The 16,866-nt window shown below is 46.9% G+C and overlaps 1 protein-coding gene across 1 annotated transcript in view; it reads left to right on the top strand.

The window, feature by feature from the left end:
* Positions 1 to 16,866, top strand: part of INTS3 (integrator complex subunit 3) — a 677,967-nt gene that overhangs the window by 603,813 nt on the left and 57,288 nt on the right. The gene's annotated exons all lie outside the window — the stretch shown is intronic.

Raw genomic sequence — 16,866 nt, 5'->3', positions numbered from 1 at the left:
GAAAATGCAAACATTTCTAATTGAATTGATGATTTTCACTTTGTACCACTCTTACTTCACGATTGATGATCAATGGTTTCTACAACTCTCTGGGATGGCAATGGGTAATTGTGCTGCCCCGTCATACGCGAATACATATATGGAGAATTTTGAAAGACACCATATATACACCAATTCAAATTTCCAAAACCACTCCAGATTGTACGTGCGGTACATTGACGACTTATTCTTCTTATGGTCAGACACCAAGGAATCTTTACATGACCTCATGACTGAAATCAACAACAAAGATCCACGCATCAAACTAACATGGCTCATCAGCGATATTGATATCGCCTTCCTGGATGTTCATATAAAAAACACTCCACAAGGATTGGTCACCGATCTCTACAGAAAAAGTACTGATCGTAACAACTTTTTACATTATGCTAGTTTTCATCAAGGCTCCCTTAAAAAACATCTCCCATTCTCTCAGATGCTACGTGTCAAGCGCATAGTGTCTGACGAAGTTTTGGTTGAAGAACGCATCACAGAAATGGAAAACAGGTTCCTTGAACGAGGTTATCCCAACAACGTCCTACAACAAGCACGTGCTCGTGTTACCAACATATCGAGATCAGACAGCATGACAAAAACTCAGAAAAATCCAGATCAACGCATGGTTCTTGTTTCTAAATTTTCCACTGCAAGTTCCACATACAAGAAAATAATATGGAAACACTGGCCCATTCTACAGAGTGAACCCGATTTCCAGGGCAGTTTCACGAAACCTCCAATATTCGCACATACTAGGAGTAACAACATAAAGGAAATCCTTGCAAAACCCACAGACATACCCAAACACCACCGTGGCACTCAACCGTGCCTAAACTGCAATCATTGCAACAATGTAATAAAAGGAAATACTATACAGCACCCAATGAAAGGACACAAAGTTAAACTTCGTGTTGATGCAACCTGTGATACTGCCAATGTGATCTACGCGTTAAAATGCCCATGTGGCAAACTGTACATCGGCAAGACAGAACGGAAAATGAAAATACGCCTCAACGAGCATAAGTCAAACATCAGACTGAAATCAGAAAAATCCAACATCGCCATGCATTTCGTTGATGCTCGCCATACCATCGCCCAAATGAAATTCATTATTCTAGAAACCGTCTCTAAGAGAGAAGGGACTGACAACACCAAGTTTCTACTCAGGAGAGAACTTGAATGGATCTATTTGTTACAGACTCTAAAGCCGAATGGGCTTAATGACCGCACTGAATTTAGTTGCTTTTTATGATTCTGTACTGTTTATACATTTGTCTCACCTTGCTCCTGTATCATTTACTGGCCCATCTACCACTTCACCTTTCCAATATGGCCGCTCCACTATCCATTGTAACCTTCCCTGCATGTTTTAGTCCGTTCACACTGTTTGTTTATTTATACTTCCGTGTTTTCCCTAACACGCTAGACAACCGGCGGTAACCTGCCTGAGAGCACGTTCCTGCGCTACCACGTTACTCACTATGAAGTAAGTGTTACACATCGGTGTATTCGCCGAACCCGCGGTTTCACCCACCCGTTTTTTCTGCTTTGATAGCACGCAATCGGTAATTCCCGAAGCACCCCCACACCCGTCTGCACCAATATCGAGCACTTCGTTAATGGTAACCTCACATTCTAATGTGATCACCCGTTTTCATAAGTTGGCTCCTCCTCGTATTGTCATCACCATAGACAAATCTTGACACAACCCCCTCACCCTTCACTCCATCGTCTGGCACCCGTTTCTTTAACCAGAGTTTAACACCACGAGCACTTGTATATAACTCCTATGCTGTACAATCACATTACCCCTGACATTTTTTCCGTATTCTTCCTCCTCAGCCTTTCCGTGATCAAGGGCTGAACAGCCCGAAATGCATTGGAAACAACTGTTCATATGTTTAACCATGTTGTCCTCTGATATGCTTTGAATATCAGCAGAATAATCCAAAACGGAATATACAAAATAACATTGAAGAAAATAAATGTTACGTTTCAAATGAACTTTTGAATCACGTTTGATGATCATTATCGGTGTGCCTCTTTGGGGATGTACCTGCGGTTTCCGCAAACACAACTCTACAGTATTGGCACCAAACAGTCATGTACTAATAGGTTTGGGGACATAAAGTGTGCAAAGGGAGATTAATCAGCTGAGAAGGGTTTTGGAGCAAACCTTGAATGTGACGGTTCCTAAGGCGGAAGAACATTGCAGCTCTTTTGAGGAAGACTCGGAGTTTAATTAGGCACTATGCCACCAGATGATGAACTTGGAGATGTATGTGGTTACAGGAAGGAGTTTAAAAATGCTGCCTTGCGTCATTCCTTTATCCCTTCTGGTTCAGATGAATACAGTGCCAAGGGAGTTTGACATTCCAGTACAGCACTCCATGCCACAGTTATGTGATTTGACACTTTGGAGACCCGGAGAAGCCTTTAAAGGCTATGTTTCTGTGGTCTATGTGATCCAGTCAACTCAGTCTGTATTTCCTCAGCTTGCCAATAATACAGTTTTCCACTCCTGTGATTTTAAATATAAGACTCATGATTTGAACTTAGTGTTTCAGCAAGGGAGCTTGTCATCTGACTCCTTTGTGATATCAAAAGTTCTAAGGAGTTCCAGTGACGACAACATCTCCATATAGGCGGAGATCGTTTAGGGGTGTACAGAGAAAGAAGGGTTTCACCCCATGCAGCCAGTGCTACCTACGCCTTAAGCAGGTTACATTGAAGCAGGTAGGTCAGAATAGATAGGTTGTTTTGCGATATTTTTCAAAAGAAGGGAGGCTGAAGGGAAAGCGTTCATATTGAGAGACATTCCAACCATAGGGTAGCCCACCAGCAGATTTTGCAGATTAGTGTTTGCTCGTGGAGTGCTTGCTGATCCAGTGGTATGCTTGTGCTATTTTGTCTGGCTTCAGTCCAGAGGTCCAGCAGCATATTACCCATCCCCTTTTTTCCAGCTCTACTCTTTCCGGCCCTCATTCAGGTAGTAAAATACAAAGGACAAGGACACAGATGACAACTCTGTTAAAACAGCGGATATAAACCTTTTCACTTAGGAAGTCCTAGGGCTGCTGCTAGAAGGAGATATCGGAGGTTTCAAGAACCAGATAGACACCTGTTCGGTCCTGCCCACGACACAGATGAAGAGGTTGCGGAGATGCAACATCTGTCTATTTCAAGGGAACTGAGCACTGTAAGTAAATACTGTTTCCAGTGTCTGTTTCCCTTCCAACACCCGGTTGGAGGTTGAGTGCAAGATTTTCTTCCCAGTTGGGAAGAAATCTCATAACTTTCTGGGGAGCTGGAGTTAAGTCCTTGCTCACAGACTTCAATTCTTTCAATTTCCATTGGAAATTCCCATGCTGCGGTAGATTCCTTCTATGGCGCATGCGGTGCTTCACCAAGTGAAGGCTGCAATCGTTCTGGCAAAGGGCGCAGTGAAGGAAGTTCCTGTTGGAGAACTGTGAAAAGGAGCTTATTTATATTTTCTGGTGGCCAAGAAGCCACCAAAAGGCAAAAAGCTCATTTTAGACATTCTTTGCCTCAACAAATTTATAATGACAGAAAAGTTTGCAGTTACATTATGAGTCTTAGCTCCCGTCCAGGGTTTTTTCCGGTCATATTAGATTTCAAGGGTGCATATTTCCATTTCTCAGTGGGAAGGAACCACGGCCGATACTTGTTTCTTGGTGGATAATTCCCACTGTTAGCTCGAGTTTCTATTCTTAGGTTTGAAGTCTGCTCCAAGGGTAGTTTCGGATGCCTTGCAATACTGGTTGCAAATCGTTAGCATCCACACCTCCATGTCTATGTGGACATCGAGCTGCTGAAAGCCACTTCAGTGGCTGAAGCTGTTGACACTGTGGATCACCTAAAATGTTGCTTCTTATCCGAGATTATCGATTATCCTGGACATCTACCTTTGACTCCTCACCAGAGTGACTTCCTTAGTACAAATGTGGGTATGCACAAAAGATGCTGTTCCCTTTTGAAGAAGACATGTATCTCAGTTTCACTAGTTCCTTACCCTTTATCGGATTAGTTGTCTCGCCATAATTTCTTGCTGCATTCACTTGATCCTGCTTGAGACTATTTCTGATGCGTGGTCAACTGAAGAAGGTCTGCTTATTTCTGACCATTGGAACGGCAGAGTCTCACTTTCTACTCATGCTCTTCAGTCTCTCCAGTTGTCGATGGACACCACAAACAAGGGAGACTTCGTATTGAAGCCGGCTTTAAATGGGGCGGGAATCATTAAGCCGGTGTCTTGGAAAAGGTAAGAACCCTTCTGTGTGATCTTTTAGTTCAGACCCTGGACTGCAGTTACATCTTTGGGCTGAGATCCATCAGGCATGTCTTGCATACATTTCTATGTGTTCTGCAGGGAAAGATTACACTGGTTCAGACAGACAAGAAAACCAGTATATTTTATATGCACAAAAAATTAGGCCGTTCATTTATTGGAATCAGTAACTTAAGCATTTGTAAATTCACCGGTCATTCAAGGCCGTAGAAACATTTTCAGCCTGAATCACGGGATTTAATGAAGAGTTTCTTAGGAGAGCACAGATGATCTACAGTTGGACTTGGTTTGAGTTATCTTTGACTAATATTCCTATAGCTGTTAACTACAGACGTGGGAAATGGGCTTTTATAAGACGTTTAATTTTTAACTATGAGGAAGTTTAGAAGGTCTGGAAAAACAATGATTCTCATTTCTCCCACACTGGTGAGGAAAATATGGTACCTGGGTATTTTGTGACTTAGTTGCATCTCCCATCAGCCTCCTCTGTAGGCGGGGCCAATTGTCACAGAGCAGCAGCGTCATTTTATCACCACATACTGAGTTCTCTCCGTTAGGTGATATGGTGTTCAAAGTTCTATAATACGGACAACTAGATCTAAAGTTAAGACTTCATCAGGACATGCTACTAAAAGAAATGGACACGATTCTGGGATCTTGGTGCATTTCGCATCATCACAAGAAGCTTTCATCCCGGAAGAGGATGGTGGCCATATTTATTCATTATTGCTAAGCCCCACCTCAATGTGCTGGGTATAGGAAGGGTCCTAACCAGAGGTGCATTTTAGGATCCCTTTTAGTTAGAACTTTCTGCAGATCAGCAATCCAGCTAACTAGTGGCAGGTTTGTCAATGGATTTTCCTTTAGTGCCAATGCCCTGGTGTTTTTTAAATATTCGATTCAGAGGGTAGCGTTTTTGATAGCAGGGACTTCTGCCTGTATGGTTTGTGAAATCAAAACAGCTCTAGTAGATGAGCAGTATTTTGGGGTTTCCTTGAGGCAAGATGGAGCTGAGAACTCACACTTCATTTCATGGCTACGTTGTCTCAGACCGTAGCTTTACCAGCCTTTTGCGAGAATTTGGAAATGAATGGAGAATGCACTCTCAGGTTATAAGATGCCAGATGATCATTCGAATAATACATAGGTAGGGCTAAGAAAGCTAGGACAATCGGGCAATGTTTGTTCACATATGTCAAGGCTATTCCGATGTCAAGTAATCCATTTAAAGGAGGATTTAGGAGTGCACCTAACTGTTAACTCGAGTTGAAAAGGGGGCTTCAAGCTGACGGAAAATTCAGTCCCCCCGAGGCATGGCAGCAATGGCGGCTGCTTTTTATAATGCCACTCTTATTGAGCTCTGCAAAGTGGCTACGTGGAGATCAGTGAACACTTTTGTGCTTGAATATTTTATCCATTTAGATGCTAAAGCAGGTGCCTTGATTGGATAGGTGCTTGAGCAGTTCCCCCAGTGCCAACCTCCAGCGGGTGGCAAAACCATTTACAATAAAGTGTAATATAGCACTTTTTATAATACCATCTTAGTTGATTATGGCCGGTAGCCCCAACAAATTGGTAAATGTTGAACACTTCTTTTCCTTTGCACTCACATTAATAGGGCATGTTGCATTTAGTGTTTAGATGTTAAATCGGGCAGTTTCACTTACTTAACCTTCCTGCTCAGAAAATGGGATGTACATGTTTACAGGCTGTCGATTGTTTATGCCTTATCCGCTTGGCAAACCACCTGTTTCTCTTGCAAACAACATTTCATGTGCCCAAACATATAGCCCTTTGACCCTGTGCTTTTTAAGGTTGTCTTGAAAAATTGCTTTAATGTACTTTTCACAACTGCCTGACCAGAGTTTTGCTGGGTCGATCACTATGTTTCAAAGAAAGTGACGGCCCTTTCTGTTTATCTCAAAGATCCTTCCAGCTTCTGAATAAATCTGGGATTAGCTCCTCGTTCTTGTATTTTCCCCGAGCTGCACTCACTCATTTGTGGTCAGCATTCATTATATGGATCTGAAATTAGGTGTGTGTTTTTAACAATGACTATACCAGGGCTTCAAGCAAACCCCATGCTGCTTGAGTCCACAAGAGTATGTGACTTCTGCATGCAACCACTGCAGGGAGCTCCCGAAGGAGCACTTGAGAGATTCAAAGACTCTGCAGTGGTTGTTTGGTCTTCACTGTGCGGTCCCTTCAGTTCTTATGATTCAAGAGTAATTCGGAAGATTCATCGAGAGAGAGCATGTGTTGACCCAACAGCCCCACCCGCAGAAGTGACCCTCTGATCCAAATCTACAGCAACTCACTTATGTTCTCTTCCCCTGAAGGGAAACCTGCCTTCAGAACAAGATGGTCTGGTGCTTTACGCAAGCCTTCGCAACCTCAACATCCTGCCTCAAAACGTTACAACTAGGCCAGTGCCTTCGCTGTAGAGCTTTTATTGTTTGTCTAGCTGGCCCGTGGCGTCTACAAAATCTTTGTATTCCAGCAGGTAGGGTATTTAGTCTAAGTTGTGAATAAGAAAGCCTTGATCTTTTTGCAAACTAACACTGCCCATATCTTACAGTTTGTGACCGTTATGGCAGGAAAATTGTCTTCACAAAGGCAGAGTAAAGAATTATTTGGCTGTAACCTCTACAGGTCTGTTTTCCGCTGATCTAGGTTCTCTTAATTTCAGTTTTTCAGCTACCAGTGATGCAAGATATGTTTCTTTTTTTAGATTTGTTGTCTACATTATCCCATTGTGGAACTTGAATTTATTTCGTAAGCTGCTAATGTAACTATTATATTAATGCTATTTACAGCACTTGTCTTCAAAAACTGCTTTCTCACTGGCATTCTTCAGCTGGATGAGTAGGGAAACTTGGCACATTGTTGGCACCATTTGACCTGCCACACTTTCTAAAGATAGTTCATTTCACAGTAAAGTTATACTTTGTACCCCAAGATCAGAAACTTTGCCTTTTTACCTATGCTTACTGTTTTCTGTCGTCTTCCGTAGTTCGAGGCAAAAGGGTGTAGGAAGGTGGATATCTGACTATGGTTACCCCCAAACTTTTTGCCTGGTGTTTAGCTGGTTTTTGACATAGTTGGCCTGGGATCCTGCTATTTAGGGCCCCAGGCTAATTGCCCTCTCCTTAAAATGGACTCCATATACCTTAGGTACATACACAATTGGATCTGGTTCACCTTATAGGCCCCTGTAACAGTGTACCATAGGTACCCAGGGCATAGGTGTAGCCAAGGCCTACCAGGGGCTGCAGCATGTATTGTGCCACCCCTGGCCTGGCCTCCATATTTGACACAACAGGCTGATCACTCAGCTGGGGTAAGTTGGTGTAATCACCTCTTACTTAGGTATAGTATCCCTATATCTAACCCTAACTGGACACATGTTAACCTATAAGCCACTCCTATGGAAGGCCTCAGCAATCCTGGAGGCAGAGTGCTTGGTTTCATGTGAGATGGTGCTCTGGCATGAGCTGAGCCCGTCTGCAGCTGTCGGGAACAACTCCCTTAGCTGTTCCGGGATATTGCCATACCATATAATCTTAAGTGCATTATAATCCTCGCGGTTATATGCTAACTTTGGTTTGGCTTTATCAAAACATGTCGAGTAAGGTGTCATACGATTTGGAATACTATCCCCTCGACAGTCCTGTCGACGGGAATAGCATTCCACCCTTCTAGAGGGACACGACATGTACATAACCTGAACCCCGGTTAAAGTTAAACTCGACCCTCAGCATCACAAAATGGATGCTGCCACCACAGACACAAGTCTGACCTCCTGCTGCTGGGAGTCCTTCCAGCGAGGGAGGCTTGGACAAAGGGTTTCCTGCCTTGGGAGGTGCGAGCACCACCCCAGACAGGTTTTTGTGTATTGGGTAGGACAGGGCTGAATAGATTGAGACATGCCTGGGGCACACAAGGTGTCCCTGTGCATAAGCCAGTCCAAACCGGTGCTGGGGCTTTCCAGCCCCAGTCCTGGCGCGGGGATGGACAAAGAAAAGGGGGTGTAACCGCCCCCTTCCTGGTCCCACCCAGAGGAGGGACCTAGCAGGTGATTCACCCCTCAGATTGGGAATAAGAGTGGGAGCAGTGCCATAGCACCTCAGATCATCCTGAAATCAACTTGAAACAAAGAAGAAGACTGGACTTCGACATTCTGCTGCACAGAAGACTGAAGAGTATCTCCCTTCTGGCCTAGGAGTGGCCACCCTGTGAACACAGGCACCATCCAGCAACTCGACGTCTGCTTTGCCGCTGCCTGAGCCCGAGCCCATAGCCCGACGAGAACCAGACTCCCAGACATCTCGGAGCCTGATCCACAGTCCCTGCAAAGAAGAGACCCCCGTGGAGGCACCGAGAGACGTGGGACCAGACATCTCGAAAGACCCCCGAGAAGCTGACTGCGCAGCACCCGAGGCACCCTCGACGCTGTGCTTTGGGGTTTGAGAAGCCCCACCACCGAGCAGCATTTGCACCAAAGATCAGCCCCCCAGCATCTCCACGATCTGCGTGGGGCCCTTTTGCACTTTGCCACTCGACGCGCCATCCCGGCCACTTGCCACGTGGCTAGCGGCCATCTTGGCGACGAAACCTAAAATCAACACTGCAGGTCTGGTTGCTCCAGACTTGCCCTTGCTCCTGTAAAAAGGAGCACCCGCTCTGACCTTGCTAGTCCGAGTGATAAGCTTTCTTCACTTCCTGCGTGGCTTGCATTAGCCAAGGCCTGTTGGCTCCAATCAAGTTGCCGACGCCGCCATCAGCTAGAGCCTTCGTGGGACAGCTCGTGATAGACTCCTGGACGTCCTCCACCTCTTCGTGTCCACGTGGCTGCAGAGACAAGCTACACCTCATCGCCCGCCTGTTTGCACCCGACATCGCCTGGATCCATCCTGGTTCCAGAGTAGTCACTGGCTAGTGACTTTGAACATTGTCCCCTCTGCTTTCAGGTCTTCACCACTTCAGATCCACCCTTGGATCCACCGGAACTCTCCTCGACGACCCGCCTGCAGCATCTTCATCTTCAGGCACCATCGACCTGCGTGACGAAACCCAACACTACTTTGCACCTGTGCACCCGCTTCCTGTGGGTGAGGTAACTCAGCAACGCCGGTGTTCCTACACTGATAGACACCTCTAGTGTCTAGGTCTTAAGTTTTGTCCTTCTAGGTCACTCGGAAGGTTCCTTAAACAGTAACTTTATAACTTTTACGCACCATTGACATTGCATTGGTGCATGCGTGTGCTTTAAGAGCTGCACCCGTGTCCCGCGGGCCTTTCCCGACTTCTTCACTGTTAGTCCCGAACAGCTCCAGCGATTCCCAAGGCCCTAGGCCTACTTCCTTTCAGCTAGGTGGTTCTTATACCACTATTTTAGTATATGGTTTAGGTGGCCCCTAGGGCTCATCCATATTGTGCAACTTTTGTATATTTAAACTGCGTTTTGTTTTAACGCATTTGCTTCTGTGCTCATAAGAGTATAGGGGTTATTGTAGTAAATAAATATATATATATTTTCAATATATATGTGTGTGGTGTCCTTTCATTTGGTATTCAAGGGGATTGTGTATGGTAAAACAGCTTGCTTCACATGCCTTTACAGAGTTTATCCTAAGACTGCTTAGTCCACGCTACTAGGATAGCTGGTCTATAAGGTTGACTTACAACCAAACATCATAAGGGTTGCTTGGCATGGTACAAGGTGATCACTAGAACTAGTGAGCATCATATACCAGGCCAACTTCTCACAAAGGGCACTTGGGTACTACATTTAGAAAGCAAAAGGTACAAGAATTGACAGTAATGCAGCTGTTCTTAACGTGTGGTCCGTGGACCCCAGGCGATCCGTGGCACTTCCTAGGGGTCTACGACTGTTTAGAAAATTAAATATTAGCAGAGTAAGAAATGATGCATATAAAAAGGCAAAATTGAACAATAGAAAACACTGTAAATATGAAAGAATTGGAAATTGTAAACTAAAAATTAAGTTGGCATCCTTCGCTTCATTTATGGTAACAGCAAGCAGAAGTATGAATGATTGACCGCCTCCACTGAAGCACTACTACAGGCTGGTAAAAAGAGAGGATGGTTTAATCAGCAAAAAAGTGACATGGTACAATCGAACATATTTCTTTACATGTTGTTAATGAAAGAACATTTTTTTATAGTTGCAACCATACATTAAAAGATTTTTTTTTAATATGAATTAAAGAGAATATTTCGTAATTTGTGTATTTATTTGAAGTATGCCTATTGGTGTTTTTCTAGTATATTTCTGAGTTTCAAATCATAGACATTGCTTAGGCCGAACTTCTTACATTGAATCAGGGGAGATCCATATAAGGCAAAAGGTTCAGAACCGCTGCAATAATGTATTTTAAGTGTGGAGGCCCGCCTTGGCAATGTGATTGATCAGAATCAAGCACTTTTAAGATGGATACTTTCAGAACTCAAGTCCTGTTTGGGATAGCAGGTAATGATTCCTCGGAAGGATTTAGAGCTCAATCTAATTGAGATAAAGTGCGTCATCTGCTCTTCTAAGGAGAGAGATTCTGAGATGATTTCTCAGCCCCTTGTCCAAGCACTGCTGTTCGGATTGCCATAAGATGGAGGTTTCTCAGTTTGCCATGCTTTGTAATGTTGTCATTCTCTAGATCCTAGCCTGCCCTCTTTTAGTACCTGATTCACAACAGCAAGCTGTAGAAAGGTGGATCCATTTCAAGTTTGAATGGTCCTGTTTATTCTTTTACATTTCAGATTATTATTCTTATTTTGATTCTTGTAAACTCTAGCCTTACCTTCAGTCTTGCATGGAGGGGATAGGGGTGTTGCTGAGGGCACCTGCTGTGAGCCTCTCCTAACAATGCAATAGTTCCAAAGAGCTTTGAACATATATTTGCATTTACCTGACACCTGTCGGGATACCTCAACCTCTGGTTTCTCAGGACTTGGAGATTTTCTGCTCTCTCTGTGCTGAGGTATCCTTATTCGTGAGATCATAGGTATTTTCTTACGTGTTACTACCAAGCTCTTCTGGGTAGGTGTGCTGAAAGTAGTGTGTGCAGCTATGCTGTGAGATGGAGTACACTGCAACATAGAACTGCTTTTTGATATAAACATAAAATCGGAAATGTGGTCTGTGTTGGAGGATACGGTTAATTTTATTTTATGCGATTTTCTATACCGCAAACTTTACCCAAAGGTGTCAGAGCGCTTTACATAAGAACCAGTTGTGCTACATAAGGATTTAGGATTACATGTGTTACATAAAAGTTACAAACAAGAAAAAGAAATTGCGAAAGTATACATTGTAAAGACACACAAGGAAGAGATATGAACAGAAATAAATTGCAAATGTACAAGTAGTAAAGTCACTCAAGGAGGAGATACAAATGGATAAACTCTAAGTGTCAGATAGGAATGGTAGAGAGTACAATCGTCTACTACATACACTAGTGATTAGAGCTGTCTCTATATACATAAATATACAAATAGTAGATTGGGAGAGAGGGATACATGGGTATGGAGAAAAAGCAAAGCAGAAAAGGGAAGAAACATTTGAGGATCGTCAAGGAGGAAAAGAGTGAAAAGGGTAAAGGACGAGGGATCTGAGAGCAGCAGCAAAATGGCGGCCAGGCCAAAAGAAGTGATTATGACCCAAAGTGCCAAGAGAAGTCTTGGGGGGGGGTCAAAGTTAAAAATCAAGGTCAGGAAGGGAGAGGAGGCATGTGGGCTCGGGTCCACAGGAGCAACGCCGAAAGACCATCGGCCGGTCGTGGCTCCCGCGAAAGTTCACTGGGGTACCCAACATTGATGCAAGGCATCATGCAATGGGGCAAGGCAAAATCCAGGAAGATAGACTGCATGAGGGGGCGGCGGGCAGCCAGTGGGGGCACATCAGCAAAGACGTCTCCCTGTCCCGGGAGGAGAGGAGAACACGCCACAAAGCCATCCCACATCATCTTGGGCCATATGGAGGAGCCGTAGCAACGCCGAAGTTGGATAGGCACAGGAGGAGGGCAAGCTCTTCAGGCAATGCTTTGGAAGCAGCCGATCACGAGCTTGTAAGTCCGTCCGGGGAGTCATTGGCACCGATGTCCCTAAGGCGCCGCCATTTTGGGGTCAGATGAGCCGCGGGGCAGAGCAGACTGGAGCGCATCTCTGAGGAGAGCAGCGAGGGTGCCCCGTTTGTCGCGGTGGGGCCTGGCTCACCTCTAGTGCTGGTGTAAAATGGGAGGCCAAGGTTTTCAGGTGGCAACCTCCGCTGGCACCACAGGATCCGGTGAACATAGCTTCCCGGCAGCCGCCATTTTGCCTCACAGGCACGAGATCCCTCCAAGGTCGCGCCAGGGACGATACTGCGTCTCATGAAGCATGTAAGCGCTCTGCAAGTCAAGTCAAGTCAAGTCAAAACATTTATATAGCGCACTACATACCCAGAGGGTTTCAAGGCGCTTAGGAAGGGGAGGTGGATTATTTGTCAAAAATCCACGTTTTAAGCTGCTTTCTGAACGCTAGGTGGTTCTGGGTGAGGCGAAGGTAAGCGGGGAGTGAGTTCCATGTTTTGGCAGCCAGGTATGAGAAGGATCTGCCTCCCATGGTGGTCTTGTTGATGCGAGGAACAGTGGCGAAGGCTTGGTTGGAAGAGCGAAGTTGGCGGGAGGGGGTGTAGAAGGACAGTCGAGAGTTGAGGCAATCTGGTCCGATGTCGTAGAGTGATTTGTGTGCGTGGGTAAGCAGTCGGAAAGTGATCCTCTTATTGACGGGTAGCCAGTGGAGGTCTTTAAGGTGACCAGAGATGTGTTCGTTGCGTGGGATGTCTAATATGAGCCTGGCTGAGGCGTTTTGGATTCGCTGTAGTTTCTTCTGGATTTTGGCGGTGGTACCTGCGTAGAGGGTGTTTCCGTAGTCCAGTCGGCTCGTGACTAGAGCATGGGTGACTGTTTTCCTTGTTTCGGAGGGGATCCAGCGAAATGTTTTTCTGAGCATGCGAAGAATGTTAAAGCAGGAAGAGGATACGGCGCTGACTTGTCTGTTCATTGAGAGTGAAGAATCCAGGATGACGCCAAGGTTCCGTGCGTGGTCTGTCGGGATGGGTGCATTTCCGAGGGCTTCCGGCCACCAGGAGTCGTCCCATGCAGAGGGGGATTTACCTAAGATGAGGACTTCTGTTTTGTCTGAGTTCAGTTTCAGACGGCTTTGTTTCATCCATTCGGCGACTTCTTTCATTCCTTCGTGTAGGTTAGTTTTAGCGGTGCTGGGGTCCTTGGTGAGAGATAGGATCAGTTGAGTGTCATCCGCGTAAGAGATGATGTTGAGGTTGTGTTGGCGGGCGATGGCTGCGAGGGGGCTCATGTATACGTTGAAGAGGGTGGGACTGAGTGAGGATCCTTGTGGTACGCCGCAGATGATTTCAGAGGCCTCGGACTTGAATGGTGGGAGGCGGACTCTCTGGGTTCTTCCGATGAGGAACGAGGTGATCCATTCCAGTGCCTTTCCTTGGATTCCGATGTTTCTGAGGCGTTGTAAAAGGGTGCTGTGGCAGACTGTGTCGAAGGCTGCAGAGAGGTCGAGGAGGATGAGGGCGACTGTGTCTCCATTGTCCAGTAGAGTTCGAATGTCGTCTGTTGCTGCGATGAGGGCGGTCTCAGTGCTGTGTTTGGCTCGGAAGCCAGATTGTGAGGGGTCGAGTGATTTGTTGGCTTCGAGGAAGGCGGCGAGCTGGTTGTTGACAGCTTTCTCGGTGACTTTGGCCGGGAATGGAAGAAGCGAGATGGGGCGGTAGTTTTTGAGTTCGGTGGGGTCTGCTGTTGGTTTTTTCAGAAGGGCGGTGAGTTCAGCGTGTTTCCAATCTTCTGGGAAGGAAGCGGAGTTGAAGGAGCAGTTGATGACGTCTCGGAGGTGAGGTGCTATGACGGAGTCTGCTTTGTTGAAGATGTGGTGAGGGCATGGGTCCGTGGGGGATCCAGAGTGGATGGAATTCATCAGGCGGATGGTGTCCTCAGTGGAGATTGGGTTCCAGGCGTTCAGGGTGTTGACGGGGGGAAGATGGTCAGCAGCTGGTAGGGTGGGTTGGTTTTCGGGTTGGTTGTCAAAGCTGTTGTGGATGTCTGCAATCTTGTTGTGGAAAAAAGAGGCTAGGGAGTCGCAGAGGGTTTGAGAGGGGGTGATGTCGTTGGAGTTGGCCGAGGGGTTGGAAAATTCCTTGACGATGTTGAAAAGTTCCTTGCTGTTGTGGGCGTTGTTGTCAAGTCGATCCTTGAATGCTGTTTTCTTGGCTTTTCGGATCAGTTGGTGGTGAGTGCGGGTGGCGCTTTTGAAGGCGTCCTTGGTGCTGGTGGTTGGGTCTTTTTTCCAGGCCTTTTCAAGGGAGCGGCAGAGTTTCTTGGATTTCTTGAGATCATCGTTGAACCAGGAGGCCTTCTTGCTGCCTGGTTTGCTTTGCCGTTTTTTCAGTGGTGCTAAGGTGTCGGTGGTGTTGGATAACCATAGGGTGAGGTTGGCGGCGGCTTCGTTGGCGTTAGAGGAGAGGGCTGGGGAGGTTTGAAGGAGTGATGTGGAGATCTGGTCTGTGGTGATTTTGTTCCAGTTTCTTTGTAGAGTTGGTTGGAGGTGGATGATGGGTTTCGGCTTGTTGTAGGTGAAGTGAACGCAGCTGTGGTCAGTCCAGAGGAGATCTGAAGTGTGGCTGAAGGAGACATGGTTGCTGGAGGTGAAGATGGGGTCGAGTGTGTGACCTGCGATGTGGGTGGGGGAAGTGACCAGTTGTTTAAGTCCGAGGTTGGCGAGGTTGTCTAAGAGGGTGGCGGTGTTGCGGTCGTTGATCTTTTCAAGGTGGAAGTTGAGGTCTCCCAGAAGGATGTAGTCTTTGGAGGGGAGCGCGTGTGGGGTGATGAAGTCCGTGATGTCTTCACTGAATTTTGCGCGTGGTCCTGGTGGTCTGTAGAGGAGGGTGCCTCTGAGTGTGGTCTTGGGGTCGATGTGGATCTGGAAGTGAAGGTGTTCGGAATTGGCGAGGTTGGCATCAGAGCTGGTTGAGATGCGGATTGTTTTCTTATGGACGATAGCGATTCCACCTCCTGTATGGTCGGTGCGGTCCTTGCGTGTGATCTTATAGTCATCAGGGATAGCGATGGCGATGTCAGGCGCGGAGGAAGCGTTCATCCATGTTTCCGTTAGGAAGGCGACGTCAGGAGAGATGGTGTCTAGTAGGTTCCAGAGGTCAATGGCGTGCCTGTGGACCGAGCGGGTGTTGAGGAGGATGCATTGTAGGTGGTTGGGGTCGGGAATCTGTGGTGTGGTCGTAGTGGAGATGTTGTCGGTGCCGCAGAATTTGCAGGAGAAGCAGGAGAACGGTCCATGGGTGCGTCCAGGAGCGGCTTGGACGCAGTTAGGGGCGCGACCGGGATTAAGGGCTAGGAGGGTGGCGGCATCGTAGGTGACGCGGGGGGGCTGGGCAGTGCGAGGGCCAGGGGCTCTGGCGCTGGGCGCGGTCCAGGCGCGGACGGGCGTAGACGGGCTTACCTTTGGCGCACCTTCGGCGCTGCCGTAGCGCGTGGACGCTGCGCGTTGATGCATCTGTCATAAGTGGAGAAGTGGAGGGGGCGGAGCGCGGGAGGGGGAGCTGGGAGGCGGTAGCGTAGGGGGAGGGACGGGCTGCAGGCACAACAAAATGGTGGAGTCAACAATAACAAGGACAGCAGGACGCTATGGGCGCAAACAATCAGGCAGCACACAATATTGATGAAATCACAGAAAAAAGAAATGCGGAGCGCTATGCCACAGATCGGCTTCCAAGTCAGTTTCAAATTAAGTTTAAGGCAGAGGGGAGAGGCAGCGCTGCGCACAAAGGTCAGTAAAATTAATCTAAGCACTGGGAGCAATGCGAGGAGAGGATGAGCAGCGTTATGCACACAGGACGAGTGAAATCACAAATACCGCAATGCAGGCTCAAAAGATGAATGGCAGTGTGGACAGGCAGCGCTACGATACCACTATAGCGCTTGCAGGTCGGGAGGAAGGCTGGAGCGACCGCTTCACACGGGGTTAGGCTGGTCACAGAGGCTTCCCAGACGGGCTGTTCCTGGTGATTCGTGGGCGGGAGGGGGAGCTGGGAGCTGGGAGGCGGTAGCGTAGGGGGAGGGACGGGCTGCAGGCACAACAAAATGGTGGAGTCAACAATAACAAGGACAGCAGGACGCTATGGGCGCAAACAATCAGGCAGCACACAATATTGATGAAATCACAGAAAAAAGAAATGCGGAGCGCTATGCCACAGATCGGCTTCCAAGTCAGTTTCAAATTAAGTTTAAGGCAGAGGGGAGAGGCAGCGCTGCGCACAAAGGTCAGTAAAATTAATCTAAGCACTGGGAGCAATGCGAGGAGAGGATGAGCAGCGTTATGCACACAGGACGAGTGAAGTCAGTTTCAAATTAAGTTTAAGGCAGAGGGGAGAGGCAGCGCTGCGCACAAAGGTCAGTAAAATTAATCTAAGCACTGGG

The sequence above is a fragment of the Lissotriton vulgaris genome, chromosome 12 (genome assembly GCF_964263255.1).
Source record: "Lissotriton vulgaris chromosome 12, aLisVul1.2, whole genome shotgun sequence".
In the NCBI taxonomy this organism is placed as follows: domain Eukaryota; kingdom Metazoa; phylum Chordata; class Amphibia; order Caudata; family Salamandridae; genus Lissotriton; species Lissotriton vulgaris.
The sequence above is the reverse complement of the archived record's forward strand: the minus strand, read 5'-3'. Positions and strand labels throughout refer to the sequence as shown.